At 38.2% G+C, this 13,830-nt stretch overlaps 1 pseudogene; it reads left to right on the forward strand.

Moving 5' to 3' along the window:
• The first annotated feature begins 1,842 nt into the window (after window positions 1-1,842).
• Window positions 1,843-13,033, forward strand: LOC142642397 (alkane hydroxylase MAH1-like; annotated as a pseudogene).
• The last annotated feature ends 797 nt before the right edge of the window (window positions 13,034-13,830 follow it).

The raw sequence follows: 13,830 nt of genomic DNA on the forward strand, positions 1-13,830 counted from the left end.
AGTATTTGTCCAACCCAATATAATTTTTTAATAGTGTTTAAAATTGGAAGTCTATGCCTCAAACAAAATGCGAACCCCTAGCCTAAGATACCTACCAATTAAAAAGAGCAGCAACAATCGAATCCTTACGCCTTTTTCCACCTTTACCTTTTGAGCACAAATGTTCAGCTCAATCTAACATTCTTCCTAGTGGTCACTCTATGAGGCCAAATACAACAATGTTATACTCTTTATACTCAATGGGAAGGATGGAAAGCATATGGGGTGAAGATTGCTTGGACTTCAAGCCAAAGAGATGGATTACAGAGTTTGGAGGAATAGTGCATGTACCATCTTTCAAGTTCATAGCATTTAATGCGGGAGCGAGGACTTGTTTAGGTAAAGATATAGCTTTCGTTCAAATGAAAATAATTACAAGTGCCTTCATTTGGAAATACCATGTTCATGTGGTTGAAGATCATCCTGTTTCATCAAGTATTTCCATTGTTCTTCATATGAAACATGGTTTGAAGGTGAGGATCAACAAGAGATATGTTTGACAAAGAAATTTTAGTACTAGCTAAAGTTGCATTTAGGGAAATGATCACTCATGACCCTTCAAACCAACTTCGGCTATATATGTATTTCCTTATTTAGTTTTATGTTTCATTGTAATTTCTATAAGTCGAGGTGATGTATTAGTCCTATATAAATGCCAATGCTCATGAGTCATGACCCTTTCACAACAATAAAGAATTTTCCAAGAAATTGAATCGAAAAATTGAGATGGAAAAATGGATTAAATTTAATAAGAATCTGGTGCTCAAGTCCTTATTTTTACATTATTCATTTGGTACTAGTGTTCAATATTAGATTTTTACACAGCCTTTCAAATTTCCCATTTGAGAGAGAGAGAGAGAGAGAGAGAGAGAGAGAGAGAGAGAGAGAGAGAGAGAGAGAGAGAGAGAGAGAGAGAGAGTCATGCACAACCTTTCTCTCTTCTCTTTCCCTCTCCCCATTTCCATATCAATGAGAGGAGACTATTTTCATCACTATCTTCACCATACTTGAGTGTTGAGAGTTTTTTGAAACTAGGAATCATTGTAGCAATACCACAAATCCAAGGAGACTTGGCTGCTTGCGGTTGGTGGCTTAACTTGCAAATCTCGCAACTAGATGAAGAAATGACCCGGCATAATAGGTTGTTAGCTAGAACTTGGAGAGTTCAAGTATGAGGATAGCGTTAGGCTTGGAGGGTTTATTGTGCATCTTGTACAACAAATATTAATCTAGTTTATGGTTTCAGTGTTGGTTTCGGAAAGAGGTTTTTTATTTTTTATTTTATTTTATTTTATTTTTGTCTATGTTAGGTTATAGTAGATTGACCTTGGTTAATTAATTCAATTACTCAAGTTGATTAATTAGATCAAATTATATGCAAATCGTGGGGCACCAACAAATCACCAAATAAACTAAGTGCATTGAAAATAAAATAGACACAATGATTTGTTGACGAATAGAGAGAAAATCTTTCGCAACGCGAAACCCTACCGGGTGAATTTCAGGTCACCACTCCCAAGAATCCACTAAGCAAGAACAAGCGGTTACAAGTATAAGGAATCTTAACACTGCCAAGCCTATCTTAAAATATCAACCTACAGTTTGACCTGCTCCAATCCCCATTTGGACTTGATCTTGTAGAAGATTTCTTCCTTATCTGAACTAGATAACAAACAAGTGGACTTATTTCTTTATATCCTAACTGATATTTTACTTCAATAGAAGGGTAGGCAAAGACTCTTCTATGCAAGCCTAAAAACTTCATACAACTTTGGGGCCTAAAGAAAACTTCATACAACTCCGATGGCCACACTTTTGTACCCAGAGATACTTGTAGCAATATTTCTATGCCTCCTTTTTGTTTGTCATTTGAGGAGATGGAACAAAAGCCGAACCATAACAAATTGGCGTGTTGTCAGAATGCTCCCAGGCCTTCTTCAAAATGCATCCAATGTGTACGAGTATGTTACCTGGCTCCTAAAACAAAATGGGGGCACATTCAAGTTTAAGGGTCCTTGGCTCACTAACATGACCTTCATGGTCACGAGTGATCCCATGAACATCCACCACATGTTTAGCAAAAAATTTTCTAACTACCCAAAAGGGCAAAAGTTCCAGGATATTTTTGATGTTCTGGGAGATGGGATTTTCAATTCTGATTCTAACTCGTGAACATATCAGAGGAAGCTACTTCATACAGTGTTAAAAGACAACAAGTTTAAGTTGTTCTTTGAGCAATTTATCAAGGGAAAAGTGGAAAAGAGCCTCATTCCTGCTCTTGATCATGTCTCAAGTTTTGGAATCGAGGTGGATTTACAAGACATTTTTCAACGGTTCACATTTGATACTGCTTGCTTAGTGGTTTTGGGTTTTGATCCAAACTGTCTCTCCATTGAATTCCCAGATGTTTCCCATGCAAAAGCTTTTGATCAATTAGAGGAATGTTTATTATACCGGCACATTGTGCCAGAAAGCTGTTGGAAGCAACAAAGATGGCTTCAAATTGGAATTGAGAAGAAGTTAAGCAGTGCTTGGAATTTTTTTTTTAATCAATTTATATACAAATGCATCTCATCTAGGCAAGAAGAACTAAGCCAAAGTAAAGCCCCAAAGACCGAGGAAGAAAAATTTGACTTGTTGACAGCTTTAGGGGAACAAGTAGAAAAATTGGTGGTATTATAAAATCCGACAAGTTTCTAAGGGACATAGCATTTAATCTCATGGTAGCCGGGAGAGATACCATAAGTGCAGGCCTCACTTGGCTTTTTTGGATTGTTGCAACACACCCACATGTGGAAGCAAAAATACTAGAAGAGATCAAGGAGCATTTGTTGGACAACGGAAAGTCGAAGGATTTTAACATAGATGAAATAAGTAAGCTAATTTATCTCCATGGAGTGATATGCGAATCCTTACGCCTTTATCCACCTGTACCTTTCGAGCACAAATGTTTAGTTTGAAAGTTCAAAATGTGTATAAAATACCTATGAACGTTTAGACCCCCAAATTACAATTTACCAATTCAAGCTTAATATCAAACAAAGTATGTGCGGAAAATGAATATAAGCTTATAACAGAATTGATAAACAATCTAAACCAAATAAAATCACATCCACAACAGAAATTAAATGGCAAAGATTAAGGAAAGAGAGATGCAAACACAAGGACAACACAACGATGTGTTATCGAAGAGGAAACCGAAGCCCTCGGTGTAAAACCTCTCCGCCGCCCTCTAAGCGGTCAATAATCCACTAAAGAATATAGTTGGGGTACATGAACAGCAGAAGACCCTCCAAGCCTAATCTACCTAGTGTACCTAAGCCCTCAAAGCTCTTACTCCAACGAGGTTGCACCGAACCTATTTCTTCTTTAGCTTACTGGATTCCGCTATAGCTTATAGCATCAACCAATATGAAATTGGTCCCTTCCTAACTGCTTCCCAAAGCACCAAACAACTTTCTCATAGATATGGGTATGGTGAGAAAAGGTTTTGGTAATGTACCTCTCAAGGATGTAACAATGGAGAGGAAGAGAGTGGAGGAATTTGAAGAGTCTCTATGTGAAGATTGTGGATGAGTCAATCTTGTTTTTCTCGAGGGTTTCTCTCTTAAAATTCTCTCTAGAAGCTCTCTACATTTTGTGGGTATAAGGGGTATTTATACTGGAGAGAGAAAGGAATGCAAAGAGTTAGTTTTTCCAAAATAGAGCTGTCTAGTGACGTGGCCTCGCGACTTGACTGAGTCGCAAGTTCAAGCCACGAGCAAACAGAATGGCCAGATTGGACTTTTTGTCTTGTAGTGCTCCAGCTGGCGTGACTGTTCATCTTATCTGCATGCTTCACTTGTGTGCATCATCTAGCGGCTTGCAAGCCGCGAGCCACCCGCAAGATCCAGCCGCGAGTCCCTGTTTCATTGCACAGTCTTGAGCATTTCTTCACGCTCTCTCACACACTACCCTTACATGAATCCCACCTAAATATAGGGCTTCTAAGTGCTGAATTACAAGCAAATTGGCACGGAATAAAACCAACAAAATGGTTGATAAATTTCAACTTTACAATCTCCCCCTTTGGCTATTCCGTGACAAAACCCTAAAACAAACTCTAGACTTAACATGTGAGTTAGGAACAGTTGAACAAAACTCACTCACACCTAACTCTAGAATCTATGTAGCTCTTGAATCATAAGTACAAGTGTCTCTTGAAACTCAACAATATAATATGATCATTGTATGCAGGAAAAAACTTATAATGCATATGAGACAAGCATAATGTGATCAAGTAAGATGGAGTAAAGTAATAAACCAAAGCTTGACCATACAAGCAATCACTATAAAATAGTGACCACAGTGCTCATTCACACTTGGAATGAAAATCCGGACATGCAAGCTAATAAGCTTAAATGCAAAGTATCATTTGCATGTCCAACACTCAACCAATGCACAATACATGAAGTATATGCATCTAGGAACAAGATCCTACTAGAGCATAAGAGTGGTGTACTTAAAGTAGTGCATAGCATAACATTAAGTACATAAGCTACAAAGCATAGGTACAAAAACATAAAGGCTGCATAAGCATGGTACAAACCATAAAAGCCTACAAAACATAGAAAACAAACCCTAAAAGCTTACAAAAGCAACATGGGTACAAACAGAACATATATATATCCAAAAGTTTTAAAAACATCCATGAGTTTAAACCAGCAAAATAACCAAAATATTTAACAAAGTATGCAGCAAATCCATAATTAAAAACATTATCCAAAACACACCACCAGAAACTATAGATAACAAAAGCATAAACTAAATAGCTTAAAATGAGTTTTTGGCATGCTCCCCCTCAAGAGCTGCCCTTCAAAAATTTCTCCCCTTTTTTGACCAGAATGGCCAAAGGGTCACTGATGAGCGGAGAAGCTATCAAACTTTGCTGAGAGGATGTTCATCTGATCTTGTATTGCAGCTTGCCTGTCAGATTGTTCATTCTGGACATCTTTGAGTCCATCAATCATCTCTAGGATGATCTGGAATGCATCTGGAGGTATTGCTGATGAAGATGAAGCTCTGCTCCTTTTGTCGTGGCCTCTTAAGCTTGAAGCTTGTCCTGCAGCTCTGTCTCAGTGTCCATGGGTTCACCTTTAGCTTGTTCACCTTCCTCTTCATCACCTGGGAGACGAACTTGTATCCTTGTGATGGTCAGTTTGTTGATGGCTGACGATATAGGCATGGGACTGATATCTTGAGGGATGACAACACCTTTTAGTCTGAACAGCCTCATAAGAAGGCTAGGAAAAATCAGCTTGGCCCTAGAGGTTGTTCTAGTCTCATCCACAATGGTGTCAAAGATGTGAGAGCTAATGTCTATGAAGGTGTTTTCCTTGAGCTCCATGAGAAATATAGCTTTGGCATTATTGATTGTAGTCAGCTTCCTAACTGGGTACAAATTGAACATCATGATGGTGGTTAGACACCTCATGTTAGCAGGGAAGGTAGTAGTGTTGAGGCATCTCCCCTTTCTTGCTCCACCAATGCAAGATTGGACAGTTTCTATGGACAACATCCCGTCCTTGAAGTTGGTGAAGTCATGGTCATCTAAACCTTCCAGACCTAGCACCTTATCTATATCACCTGCATCTATAGTGAATTCCTTTCCTCTCATCCAACAATTTAACTCATCTTCTCTTAGCACAACATTTTCATAAAATTCTCTGATAAGAGGCTCACACACTCCATGCAAGTCACTTGGCAACTTATCCTAACCTTTGCCCTCAAAACAGTTTGGAATGAAGGTGTCCTTCAAATCCACCAAGTCTACAAATCTTTCTTGAATGATGGTTGCCTTTAAGTAGAAATCTCTATATCTCTCAAAGTGTTAAGGTGATCTAAACTTGGTGTTGTCCATTTTCAACCTTTTGTCACCCTTCTTGGCAGTGGTTTTCTTCTTGGTAGGAGTCATCTGCAAACATAGCAGAAAGGGCCACAAAAAAAAAAAAGCACAATAGATGGAAATTCAACCATTAGTAACAGGTTAGTATAATAGAAAAGAACATAGAACTATACCACCATTCAGTCCATAAGAAAAGCATATGTCTATGAGACATATCTTAATGAGTATGAGATGATCAAACCAACATAGAGCAGACAATATCCTCAAGGCAGAAGCAACACACATGATAACAATAATCTATAGCAATTGAAGTCAAAACATTATAACCCAACTATCAAAACTCAACCATATTGAACCAACCATACTCACAAATAGAGTATATCATAGTAAACCTAAACAAATAGCATATGACAATGAAACATATTATCATGGGTTTGAGATTTACCACCTAACACAAAAACAACTTACAAACTCAAACAGTGAAACTAAAACATGATAACGACCATATTTAGTATCCTAGGAACAAGATCAACCAAACCCAAACACCCAAACACAACACACATGAACCCAACCTATATCCGAAATTACAGATATCACAAATCATAACCACAACTCATAGATTCAAGAAAATAAAGCTTAAAACATGAAATATGTAGTGAGAAAGAGAAAACCCTTACCTTTTTCTTGATGATTTGAAGTTGAACAGATACAAAAATGGAAGTTTTTCGATAGAGACACGGTGAGTTTGAGAGAGTTTCAGGTTAGGAAGATAATGAAAAGTCACAAAAGTTCGAGGGAAAACTAAAAAGGTTTAAAAACTGACCTTAAAACGAAAAACACGTGTTTTTCGCGACTGAGTCAAGTTGGGTGCAAGTTGCTAGGGCCAGTCGCTAGAACACTTAAAACAAAATTTTTGAAACTTTTTTAAGTGTTTTTTGCGACTGGAAGTTCTACCCACGAGGAAGTCGCGAAGTAAGCCACAAAAATCTTTGTGTACCCCCCGCGACTGGACCTTCCACCTGCGAACAAGTTGCCACTATAAGCCGCAAAAAACATAAAGACCCAAATTTTGAAAAATATTCTAAGTATTTTTCGCGACTGGGACATTTACCTGCCAGTGAGTTGCGAGAAATCTCTGTATGGGCTCGCGACTGGGGCATGCGACTGGACCAACCTGCGACTGAGTCGCCAAAACAGGGAACCACTGTTTTTTTTTTTTTGTTGAAATTTTGACACTTTTTAAAAGAACAAAATACTTTCCAAACACAACTTAAAACACTCAAAAATATTTTTGTGTTTGATCAACAAAGATTGAGCATGTGAAAACACATTTAAGCAAGTACAATCACACAAATGAATATGCCATTCATTGATCATAGACTTGTGTGATGTGTGTGGATATCAACAATGAGATAGTCCTTAGTCTAATATGAAGCTTCAATGATCAATTCAACCAAGACATACACAATTAGCACTAGATAATGTGACCTATCTCAATTATAGAAGTATGCATATATGACCTCCCACAAAACTTGATAGCATAAGATGAAGCTTTTCATTTGGCTCCATATACATCATATCATTTGATCTTTTTGAATCAATACATCTCATTGTGATATCGATGCGAGAAATTCTGATATTTCAATTGATGAGATAGCCTTTAGCTTTTTTGGCATCATACAATTTTATAAAGGTCTCTTTCCTTTTTTCCTAGTCAAATACTAGTATGTGCGACAGGCTTTTGCAGCTCAATATCTCTTTTCATTTGGAGATTTACATTTGGTGAGCTCTTTTAAGCAAAAAAAATAAATAAAAGAGTGGGAAGATATATAGGCACAAGTCTATGCATGTCTTAAGATTGACAAAACAATTCACTAATCATTCATGACAAGTTTGAAGATCTATTTACAATAGTCACATAGATGTCAAGATTTCTCCCTCAATGATATGAGTGCATAGGGAACAAGCTATGCTCGTAGATGCACAAGGCCATTAGTACAAAAGTACAAGGCAAAACATGTTTTGAGACAAAACTCAACAAAGATGATCAAACTTTTAGGATTTTCTACTTTTTATGTGTTTTTGGATTTTTGACAAAAACAAGAAAAGATTGATCAAAAGCAGCAATGTAAAAACATTTAAAGCGAAAACAAACAAACAACCAATTTTTTAACTAACACAAACAATAAGCATACAATTAAGCATATTCACACAACATAGGAAGTATTAATGCATGGACATGTTGTAATGCTTATGCATGAGTGCTCTTTTTCACCCACACGACACGTGCGTTTGGGGTGATATCCCTATAGAATTGGGTACGAGAGTTAGGACTTTCAAACTTTCTTGTGAAGCTTTCCAAGTAGTTGGTGAATGCACGAATCATCTTCATCATGTCCATCATTCTGGGATTACCATTTCGACCTCTTGATGGCTCAACAGCCCAAGTTCTTTTGTCATTTCTTGGTCCTCTTGACCTTTGATCACTAGCATTCCTTAATGCTCTCAGCTTATGACAATTGGGTCGGGTGTGCCCTTGAAGTCCGCAACGATGACATGGATGGTTCGTTCTAGGACCTCTTTGCTATCGTGGAAGAGATTTTGCTCTAGCTTCAGACCTGACCACAGATTGATTACGGGACTTGTTCAACATCCATTAGTCAACTACATTATTCTTCTTCTCAACCTTTGCCTTCTCCACAGTTGGGGCTGAAGGAAAAATTCCGGTTTTGCATCTCATGCAAAACCCACAGCGGAAGCAACGAACTAGGGTCTATTTCATTCATGATTGATAACATGCACAATGTAAATTTCAGAATTTAAGAACAAGATAGCGTACCTTGGTATGGAGAATTTCAAAACAAAGATTAGAAGCACTTGGGAACACTTTTAATCTTCACTCCAATTCCACTTTACGCCCAAGATGTGTGGTCTCTCAATTAGTTTTTCAAAAGGGAGAATGAAAGTGTGTCTCACACTTTCTCACACATCGTTTCTTTTTCTTTTCTAATCTCTTCTTATAAAAATTCTGTATGTTTCTCCCTTTATAACTAACTGATTATCTAATTGGGTTGGCCTATTGGGCCTTTCCAATTGGGCTTTAGTGTGTGGCTTGGAGTGGGACCAAAAGGGACCAATAAGACACTAGCTCCAATGGGCCTTGGGCTTTTCCGTCAACTCTTGACAAGTCCAAAGTTACCATTAATTATATTTAATACCACTATATAAATATAATTGCACTCTAGGCCTTATTAATAAATTATATCCCAAGACTTTATTATACACGTAACCCCTTCATAAAATATTTGTAGTAACACAAAGTCATAAATGTAGACTGCCACTTTGTAAATTACTACATCTTATCCTTGAGTACCCGGTTTAATTCTTTAAAGTTATTCATTATATATTTATGAAATCCAATTTCATAAATATATACTTTAGCAATTTCTTACTAAAGTGGTTAGGCCTAACTCTCTGAATAACTGAACCCATTAAACTTATCTCAAGGGAATATTTTATATCTCCATCAAGAGACTATGAATTCCATCTTGAGAATATATGTTCCATCAACACTAAATGTGGTTGCCCAACATACTGAGGTTTTGATCGTCACTTCAGATCTCACTCTTGATATATCAAAGCAACCTACACTTCATGATCATGTCCATTACTCTCTCAGGATTAAGAGTTCATGCAAATAGAAGTCGTGAGATTTATTATTCATTTGACAGTCGTTAGGAGAATAATAAATCTCACAGCGGTCCTGTTCAATATGTCTTAACTCTTAAAACATATCAACATATCAACTAGAAGTCTCCACTTCCATGATCAAGACAAATCATCTTAGTTGACACGTTATAGTCTTCGCAGATGAAATGCCCAATTTCATCACCGACTACGAACTATAAATTCTGAGTTTACAAAGAACTTGTGATTTACATCTTCTATGACTTTTCACATAAATCACATACAATGCATCTCATGGACTATATGATAATGTCCCATATTCATGTTACCATTATTTTAGATAATAATAAAATAACTTTATCAACCACAATATTAAGTCATACATCATGTCATACATAATGTCATGCATAATATCATACATAGCATCATACAATAGGATTTAAGGGCACTAATACTAACAGAGGCAACTACAGCCGGCTCTTTGGCCTTCACAAACTTCACTTCTTTGGAGGTATTCACAGTTGAGCTACTTTCTCTGGTGTATCCTAATTCGGTTCTGTCAGAAAAAGATTTTTGAGAGGAAAGGACATCATCGAGCTTCTTTGTGGATACGCGCTCTATTTTGGCATTTGCTTGAACCACCTCAAGCTCAAGGAATTTCACCTTGGTGTAACCTTCGGTTAGTTCGCCATTTAGCATCTCAATCTCACACTTGGCCTCCTTGTATCTCACTAGGAGACTTCGATAGTCCTCCTATGCTTTCTTCATCTTCTTTACAGCCACCTTGGCCACCTTTGCATACTCTCCCGGCTTCTCAAAGAGTGAATTGTAGTTCTCTTGAAGATCAGTTGTATCTTCATCTTCTTCAGCATCCGATTCTTCTACACAATTCCCATGGATTCCTCATCACTATGCTCTCCAAGCTCTTGCACAAGCAAATTCAAATCCTCCGAAGACTCAACATGAGCAATAGTCATGAATGCTGAGAAATTCCCTTCTTCATCACAGCTATCCTTCGAATCAAAGGTGGAAGAATCTAAGTCACTGAGAGTGGTGGCATAAGCCTTCCCCTTCAATCTCAAATAATTAGGACATTCCTTTTTGAAATGGCCATGACCATTACATTCAAAATAAGTGACTCCTTGGGTAGATTGGGACTCCTTCCCGTCTCTCTTTTTGAAGTCCTTTTTTTCCTTTCCGGAACTTGTGAATTGCCCTTTATCACCAAACTTCCCTCTGTTCTTGAACTTCAGGAATTTTCGGAAATTCTTTTCAAGGTAAGCTACATCCTTTTCGACTACATCCTCATCCGATGAGTCGTGTGCTTCTACCCTTTCATTTATCATCTTAAGAGCAAGTGATTTGCTCTTTCTTTGATTTGGCAATGAAAGCTCATATGTTTGTAGAGAGCCAATCAGCTCTTGGACTTTGATTTCATCAAGGTCTTTGCTCTCCTCAATTGCAGTTACCTTTGCACGGAAGCTCTCTAGCAATGAACGAAGAATTTTTCGTACAACTTCTGAGTCCTCCGTTTTCTCTCCCAAGTTAAACTTGCCGATGACCACTTCATTCAGCTTGCTATAGAAAGAGTCACAGGACTCATCCTCACTCATTTTCAGCTCTTCAAACCGAGTGGTCAGCATCCGCAACTTGGTCTCTAATATCTGCCATGTGTACGTGGTCTCCAATATCTGCCATGCCTCCTTGGCAATGGTTATGTGAGATATCCTGTGGAACTCATCTGGAGATACACCACAAAAAATAGCGTTAAATGCTTTGCTATTTGCATTAGACGGAGGGCTGCCTTATCCCATGTGGATTTGGTTGCCTTCAGCCTAGTCCAGCCGACATCAACGGCATCCCAAACAGATTCATTTATTGAACATAAGAATGCTCTCATTCGTACCTTCCAAAAGGCATAATTGCTACCATCAAAATATGGTGGAACATTCAAAGATTGAGACTGGTCCATCTCAATACGGGGTCAAGGATCGCACTAAGGTCTTTAAACCATAAAGAGTGCACCCGCTCTGATACCAATTGAAAGTTCAAAATGTGTATAAAACACCTATGAACGTTTAGACCCCCAAATTACAAATTACCAATTCAAGCTTAATATCAAACAAAGTATGTGCGGAAAATGAACATAAGCTTATAACAGAATTGATAAACAATCTAAACCAAATAAAATCACATCCATAGTAGAAATTCAATGGCAAAGATTAAGGAAAGAGAGATGCAAACACAAGGACAACACAACGATGTGTTATCAAAGAGAAAACCGAAGCCCTCGGCGTAAAACCTCTCTTCCGCCCTCCAAGTGGTCAATAATCCACTAAAAAATGTAGTTGGGATACATGAACAGTAGAAGACCCTCCAAGCTTAATCTACCTAGTGTACCTAAGCCCTCCATGCTCCTACTCCAACGAGGTTGCGTCGAACCTATTTCTTCTTTAGCTTACCAAATTCCGCTATAGCCTATAGCATCAACCAATATGAAATTGGTCCCTTCCTAACTGCTTCCCAAAGCACCAAACATCCTTCTCACAGATATGGGTATGATGAGAAAATGTTTTGGTAATGTACCTCTCAAGGATGTAACAATGGAGAGGAAGAGAGTAGAGGAATTTGAAAAGTCTCTTTGTGAAGATTGTGGATGAGTCAATCTTGTTTTTCTCTAGGGTTTCTCTCTCAAAATTCTCTCTGGAAGCTCTCTACATTTCGTAGGTATAAGGGGTATTTATACTGGAGAGAGAAAGGAATGCGAAGAGTCAGTTTTTCCAAAACAGAGCTGTCTGGTGACTTGGCCTCGCGACTTGATTGAGTCGCGAGTTCAAGCTGTGAGCAAACAGAATGGCCAGACTGGACTTTTTGTCCTGTAGTGCTCCAGCTGGTGTGACTGTTCATCTTCTCTGCATGCTTCACTCGTGTGCATCATCTGGCAGCTTGCAAGCCGCGAGCCACCGGCGAGATCCAACCGCAAGTCCCTGCTTCACTCCACAGTCTTGAGCATTTCTTCACACTCTCTCACACACTACCTTACATCAATCCCACCTGAATACAGGGTTTTTAAGTGTTGAATTACAAGCAAATTGGCACTGAATAAAGCCAACAAAATGGTTGATAAATTTCAACCTTACATAGTTCAATTTGATATTCTTCCTAGTGGTCACTCTATCAGGCCAAATACAACAATGCTATGCTCTTTATACTCAATGGGAAGCATAAAGAGCATATGAGGTCAAGATTATATGGACTTCAAGCCAGAGAGATGGATTTCAGAGTGTGGAAGAATATTGCATACACCATCTTTCAAGTTCATAGCATTTAATGCAGGACCAAGGACTTGTATAGGTAAGGATATAGCTTTCATTCAAATGAAAATAATTGCAAGTGGCCATCATTTGGAATTACCATCTATGAAGCACCGACGCAGCATTTCGGCCGTCGAACCCGTGTTTGACACGGCCTAATGCAGGGTGTGGCGGGCGATGCCGTTGCCTACATGTCAGTGTTGTGTCCTTTTTTTTTTCCTCGGCGTGATACCCGCCAACTCCAGCCGAATCAGTCTGTAACGACCAATATTGGCATTGAACCGGCTAATTTAGGCTAAAAAGAAAAGAAAAAGAAAGGTGTGAAACGCACCGTTTGGACAAAATCACAAAAACCTTATATCTCATCTTCAGACTTCACTCACTTTAGCTCTCTCTCACTCTCTGCCTCTACTGCTCCTGCCACGACATCTCCCCTCTCTCTATCTCCCCTGTCTCACACAATCTCACTCTCAAGTCTCAACTTAGTGACTCACTCTCACACTCTCAAGTCTCAACTCACTCTCAAGTCTCAACTCACTATCAAGTCTCGACTCGCTCTCACTCTCTATCTCCCCTCAGGTATCAATCTCAAGCTTTCAATCTTAGTTTTTCATAACTCTCACATGGTCTAACTTTTTTCATAGCTCTCACACTCTTAGTTTTTCAATCTTAGGTCTCTGTGATATGATTTTTTTTAATTTTTAATTTTTATTTTTTATATAAGCTGTAATGTAATAATGTTGTGACTTGAGTTTGATTTTTTATTTATTTAATAGTTATTACTCATTGTGATTTGTGATTGTGAATTTGTGAACACTGAACTGTGATATGATTTTTTTATTATTTTTTATATAAGTTGTCTGTAATGTTGTGAGTCTTGTGACACTGGGGTTTGATTTTTTTATT

Source organism: Castanea sativa, chromosome 1, assembly GCF_040712315.1.
Source record: "Castanea sativa cultivar Marrone di Chiusa Pesio chromosome 1, ASM4071231v1".
Classification (NCBI taxonomy): domain Eukaryota; kingdom Viridiplantae; phylum Streptophyta; class Magnoliopsida; order Fagales; family Fagaceae; genus Castanea; species Castanea sativa.